This window comes from Capricornis sumatraensis, chromosome 5, assembly GCF_032405125.1.
Source record: "Capricornis sumatraensis isolate serow.1 chromosome 5, serow.2, whole genome shotgun sequence".
Lineage (NCBI taxonomy): Eukaryota > Metazoa > Chordata > Mammalia > Artiodactyla > Bovidae > Capricornis > Capricornis sumatraensis.
In genome coordinates, this window is record NC_091073.1 from 117,336,491 (window position 1) to 117,343,767 (window position 7,277).

Consider the following 7,277-nt stretch of genomic DNA (forward strand, 5'->3'; position numbering starts at 1 on the left):
AGCCACCAGGGAAGTTAGCAAAGATTCAAGGATATGAGAAGCACCTGGCAAAGAAGCACAGGACTCCTGAAGAGGTGATCACTCTGAGCGGACAGATTCGGTTTCACTCTGCAGAATGTAGGAGACTTGGTCTCTATGGTTTTCATCATCAGCGTCTCAGTCAAAATTCTTAGGTGTGAATTTAACATGCTATTGTATTGCAACTTTATTGTATTACAATAAATACAATATTGCATTATTTTAATATAATATTATAGTAAAATATAATAAATTGTAAATTAATAATGTATTGTTGTGTTTATTGTGTTACAACTTGTGTTGCATTGTATTACAACACAAGCAAATATTCAGCCAAAGAACCACATACACCCTTCAAAGAAAATTAAATTCAGGCTTAAGAGAAAAAAAAAAAAAAAACACGAGCTAGCTGCAGTGATAATTTTCAGTATAAATACATTCAATTATTTTTATTCTTGCATCCTAGGTTAATGCTGTAGATGAGACAAAGAAAATTATTCTGATATATATTTCCCATCTCATTACTTTAATCATTTCATCAAAATAATCTAAACATGGGTACATGAATACTTGTTTTGTTATAAGAATGTGCAGTTTAAAAGTCCCTGAGACACATCCAAGAATGGAGTGAAATGTATTCAATGTAATTATTTGCCATACTTTGGCACTGGCTTTCTTTGGGATTGGAATGAAAACTGACCTTTCCCAATCCTGTGGCGATTGCTGAGTTTTTCAGATTTGCTGGCACACTGAGTGCAGCATGTTAACAGCGTCATCTTTCAGGATTTTAAAGAGTTCAGCTGGAATTCCATCCCCTCCACTAGCTTTACTAATTACCAAGGACTTGGCTCCCTTCCACGATACTTAAAGAATGTGACTAAAAAAAGACATGCATGATATATATACATATAGACATATATAATATATATATAAAATAGTATTTACAATTTTCCATGCTGGGTTTACAAAAAGCAGGGGAACCAGATACCAACTTGGCAACATCCATTGGATCATAGAGAAAGCAAGGGAATTCAAGAAAACATCTAATTCTGCTTCATTGACTATGTTAAAGCCTTTGACCGTACGGATCAAAACTGTGATCTTCAAGAGATGGGAATAAAAGACATCCTCACCTGTCTCCTGAGAAATCTGTTTGAGGGTCAAGAAACAGCACTTAGAACCTTGCATGGAACAACAGACTCGTTCAAAACTGGGAAACGAGTACAACAAGGCTGTATATTGTCACCCTGTTTACTTAACTTATATGCAGAGAACATCATGAGAAATGCTGGGCTGGATGAAGCACAAGCTGGAATCAAGATGGCCAGGAAAATATCAATCACCTCAGATGCACAGATGGTGCCATCCTTTTGCCAGAAATTGAAGAGGAACTAAAGAGCCTCTTGATGAGGGTAAAAGAGGAGAGTGAAAAAGCTGGCTTAAAACTCAACATTCAAAATACAAAGGTCATGGCACCTGGTTCCATCACTTCATTGCAAGCAGAAAGGGAAAAAGTAGAAACAGTGACAGATTTTCTTTTCTTGGGCTCCAAAATTACTGTGGATGATGACTGCAGCCATGAAGTTAGAAGATGCTTGCTCCATGGAAGCAAAGGTATGACAAATCTAGATAGTGTATTAAACAGCAAAGATATTGCTTTGCCAACAAAGGTCTGTATAGTGTAAGTTATGGGTTTTCCAGTAGTCATGTATGGATGTGAGAGTTGGACTATAAAGAAAGCTGATTGCTGAAGAATTGATGCTTTTAAACTGTGGTGTTGGAGAAGGCTCTTGAGAGACCCTTGGGCTACACAGAGATCACATCAGTCAAACCTAAAGGAAAGAGCCTGAATATTCTTCGGAAGGACTGATGCTAAAGCTGAAGGTCCAATACTTTGGCCACCTGTTGTGAAGAACTGACTCATTAGAAAAGAGCCTGATGCTGGGAAAGATTGAAGGCAGGAGGAGAAAGGAACAACAAAGGATGAGATGGTTGGATGGCATTACTAAATCAATGGACATAAGTTTGAGCAAGCTCCAGGAGAAGGTGAAGGACAGGGAAGCCTGGCATGCTGCAGTCCATGGGTGGCAAAGAATCAGACATGACTGAGCAATTGAACGACTAAATATATATATATATACACACACACACATATACACACACATACACATATATGCTTAGTCGCTCAGTCATGTCCGACTCTTTGGGACCCCATGGACTGTAGCCCACCAGGCTCGTCTGTCCATGAGGATTCTCCAGGCAAGAATATTGGAGTGGGTGGCCATGGCCCTCTCCAATATATACTATATATATATGTATATGTATATATAATATGTATATTATTAATGCTGCATAAGAGTCTCCCTCTCTGGTCTGGTTTTTTCTTTTTTTTTTTTTTTACCAATTTACTGATGCTGTGTAGTAAGTCATTTCCAGGCTATTAAGAAGGCATTCAACCTAGTCAGTTCAGTTCAGTTGCTCAGTCATCTCCAATTCTTTGTGATCTCATGGCCTGCAACATGTCAGGCTTCCCTGTCCATCACTAACCTCTGAAGTTTGCTCAGACTCATGCCCATAGAGTCACTGGTGCCATTCAATCATCTCATCCTCTGTCATCCCCTTCTCCTCCTGCCTTCAATCTTTCCCTATAACAGGGTCTTTTCCAATGAGACAGTTCTTTGCATCAGGTGGCCAAAGTATTGGAGTTTCAGCTCCAGCATCAGGCCTTCCAATGAATATTCACAACTGATTTCCTTTAGGATGCACTCGTTGGATCTCCTTGCAGTCCAAGAGACTCTCAAGAGTCTTCTCCAACACCACAGTTCAAAAGCATCAATTGTTCAGCGCTCAGCCTTCTTTACAGTCCAAATCTCACATCCATACATGACTACTGGAAAAATCACAGCTTTGACTAGATGGTCCTTTGTTGGCCCAGTAATGTCTCTGCTTTTTAATATGCTGTCCAGGTTGGTCATAGCTTTTTTCCAAGGAGCAAGCATCTTTTAATTTCATGGCTACAGTCACCATCTGCAGCGATTTTGGAGCAGAAAAATAAAGTCTTTCAGTATTTCCATTGTTTCCCCATCTATTTACCATGAAGTGATGGAACTGGATGCCATGATCTTAGTTTTCTGAATGTTAAGTTGAGGCAAACGTTTTCACTTTCCTGTTTCACTTTCATCAAGAGGCTTTTTAGTTCTTCAATTTGGGCCATAAGGGTGGTGTCATCTGCATATCTGAGGTTATTGATATTTCTCCTAGCAATCTTGATTCCAGCCTGTGCTTCATCCAGCCCAGCGTTTCTCATGATGTACTCTGCACAGAAGTTAAATAAGCAGGGTGACAATATACAGCCTTGACATACTCCTTTTCCTATTAGGAACCAGTCTATTTTTCCATGTCCAGTTCCAAAGGTTGCTTCCTGACCTGCATACAAATTTCAAGAGGCAGGTTAGGTGGTCTGGTATTCCCATTTCTTGAAGACTTTTCCACAGTTTGTTGTGATCCACACAAATCAAAGGCTTTGGTGTAGTCAATAGGGTAGAAGTAGATGTTTTTCTGGAACCCCCTTGCTTTTTGATGATCCGATGGATGTTGGCAATTTGACCTCTGGTTCTTCTGCCTTTTCTAAAACCAGCTTGAACATCTGGAAGTTCACAGTTCACATACCGTTGAAGCCTCACTTGGAGGATTTTGAGCATTACTTTACTAGCGTGTGAGATGAGTGCAATTCTTCAGTAGTTCGAATATTCTTTAGCACTGCCTCTCTTTGGGATTGGGATGAAAATTGACCTTTTCCAGTCCTGTGGCCACTGGTTCAGTTCAGTTCAGTTCAGTTCAGTCACTCAGTCATGTCCAACTCTTTGCGACCCCATGAATCGCAGCACGCCAGGCCTCCCTGTCCATCACCAACTCCCGGAGTTCACTCAGACTCATGCCCATCGAGTCAGTGATGCCATCCAGCCATCTCATTCTAGGTCGTCCCCTTCTCCTCCTGCCTCCAATCCCTCCCAGCATCAGAGTCTTTTCCAATGGGTCAACTCTTCACATGAGGTGGCCAAAGTACTGGAGTTTCAGCTTTAGCATCATGACCACTGGTAAGTTTTCAAAATTTACTGGCATATTGAGTGGAACACTTTCAAAGCATTGTCTTTCAGGATTTGAAATAGCTCAACTGGAATCCCATCACCTCCAAAGCAAAAACACCTAATTGTGGATGTGACTGGTGATGGAAATAATGTCCGATGCTGTAAAGAGCAATATTGCATAGGAACATAGAATGTTAGATCCCTGAATCAAGGAAAATTAGAAGTGGGCTAACAGGGCTCTCCTGGTGGCTCAGAGGTTAAAGTGTCTGCCTCCAATGCTGGAGACCCGGGATCAGTCCCTGGGTCAGGAAGATCCCCTGGAGAAGGAAATGGTAACCCACTCCAGTATTCTTACCTGGAGAATCCCATGGAGGGAAAAGGCAGTCCATGGGGTCGAAAAGAGTCAGACACGACTGAGCAACTCTACCCATCCACCAACAGGAGATCGCAATAGTGAACACCTACATTTTAGGAATCAGTGAACTAAAATGGCCTGGAATGGGTGAATTTAACTCATGTGACCATTATATCTACTACTGCGGACGAGAATTCCTTAGACGAAATGGAATAGCCATCATAGTCAAAAAAAGAGTTCGAAATGCAGAATTTGCATGCCATCAAAATGACAGAATGATCTCTGTTTGTTTCCTTAGCAAACCATTCAATACCACAGTAATCCAAATCTATGCCCCAACCAGTAACCCTGAGGAAGCTGAAGTTGAACAGTTCTATGAAGACCTACAAGTTCTTCTAGAAGTAACACCCCAAAAAGATGTCATTTTCATTATAGGGGACTGGAATGCAAAAGTAGGAAGTCAAAAGATACCCGGAGTAAGAGCAAATTTGGCCTTGGAGTACAAAATGAAGCAAGTCAAAGGCTAACAGAGTTATTCCAAGAGTACACACTGGTCATAGCAAACACCCTCTTCCAACAACAGAAGAGAAGACTCTACACATGGACATCACCAGATGGTCAATACTGAAATCAGATTGATTATATTCTTTGCAGTGAAAGATGGCAAAGCTGTATACAGTCAGCAAAAACAAGACCAGGAGCTGACTGGCTCAGATCATGAACTCCTTATTGCCAAATTCAGGCTTAAATTGAAGAAAGTAGGGGAAATCACTAGACCATTCAGGCGGGTGAATTAGTTTTTTAAGTCCCAGGGTGCCAGTTAGTAGAACGAGAGCTGTAGAACTGGAAACTCTCTAGAAAAGATGTTGTTCAACCCCCTCATTTTGCAGTTTAAGTGACAGAGGCTTAAAGCAGTCGTGACTTGCACAAGCACGGTTGGTTCTGCCACTCTTACTATAACCTCTGGCAAGTCCTTAACCACATCTGGATTTCTGCTCTCTCCTCTGTAAAATGAACTGGTGATCATCACAGCTAACAACTTCCAGCTGCTTGCTTTGTGCCCGACACTGTCCTGAGTACTTTAAGTACCTTAAGGGCTTCCCTGGTGACTCAGAGGTTAAAGCGTCTGCCTCCAATGCGGGAGACCCAGGTTCGATCCCTGGGTCGGGAAGATCCCCTGGAGAAGGAAATGGCACTCCACTCCAGTATTCTTGTCTGGAGAATCCCATGGATGGAGAAGCCTAGTAGGTTACAGTCCACGGAGTCGCAAAGAGTCGGACACGACTGAGTGACTTCACCTCACCTCACTTTCTATTATAGAAGGGAATAGCAAAATATAGAAAGCTTAAATAACTTGCCCGAGATAAGACAATTAGGAAATTTTGCAAAGCTGATCTAGTAACCTAGGAAGAATTGCCTTCCAAATCCTCGAATTCCAATTCTTAAATTTATTCTAAGGCAACTGGTTGTGCTCTTGATCATCACAGGGAAGAGGAGCCCGTGTGATATATCCTGACAGCAGTTTGCCCATTGCCTCCCAGGGTAGAAGGCAGACAGATTAATAATATGTACTGTGATTAGTACAATAGAAGAATGAAGTGTATTTCCTTCTCTCAAGAGTTTTGGAAGTTTGTGCCTGTTCATCTATTTATTGACATTGATTGGTTGTTTGCAGTGGCTGGTAGGTTTTATACTAGACACAGAATCTAGAGATAAGGAAAACAAAGTCTCTTTTGAGACTGATGTCATTCACTTAGCATAATGATTGGGGGAATCATTCAAGTTGTATGTACCAAGAGCTTGTTTTCCTTTATTGCTGAGTAGTGTCCCACATTACGGAGGTATCCCAGCTTCTCACTTCTCCTTCACTTATGATGCAGAAGGTGCCGTGGTCTGTGCACAGGGTGGAAAATAATTTCCAGACATGAGACAGAATGTGAGGGAAATAAAGTTTATTAGTGTGGGAGATGCTGTTAGAACAGCAGGCCAGCTTGAGGGAGAACTAATGTTAAACAGGGGTCCTTAGCCTGCTTTATACCCAGAGTGCAAGGAGCGGGATAGGTGTCTTGCAGGTCATTTGCTGACTGGATGAGTCAGGTATATGGGGTGGGGGGGGGGGAAGAGTAAGGCAAATGCCTTCTACCTATGAGGTAGGAGAGGAGACAGGTTATACTGCCCAGGAGGGCCTGAAATCCATTAATAGTTACAACACGGGGGAGGGAAGGATGATAAGGGTCTGGTTTTCGGTCTCTGCATTCCAAGACTCACCTTGGTTTTATCTGCTCTGTTGTCCTTGGGTCGCCAGAGAAGGCTCAGCTTCTCTGTACACCAGTGCTGAGTCAAATTTTGGAGACAGAGTTTTGGGTAGAAAAGGATAGTTTCATTGCTTTGCCAGGTAAAAGGGGACATAGTGGGCTCATGCCCTCAAAGCCCTCTATCCCCACTTGGGGAAGACAGTGAGAAGTTTTATTGTCCAAAGAGGGCTTGATCAGCTCTTGGACAATCTTCTGATGGGCTGGTGGTGAGGTATGCAGGAGTCAGCAGCAGCGTTCTTCAGGTCCAACCAGTCTAGTGTCTACACGCTCTGGGCAGCATACCATAGTTAATCGTTACTTCTGCCACCAGGAGGGCTTTCAGTATCTGTAAACAAACGCGAAGGCTTATTGTGTGTATCCTTTGATGGGGAAGCAAGACCTTACCCCAATGCTCCTCTTGACTGTTTCTCTGGTTTCCCAATTCCTTCCTTCCCTAATTAACAACCACTTGAATCTGCCCACTGGAGCTCAGGGAAGGTCATGCAGGCTGAGTGAAGGCTG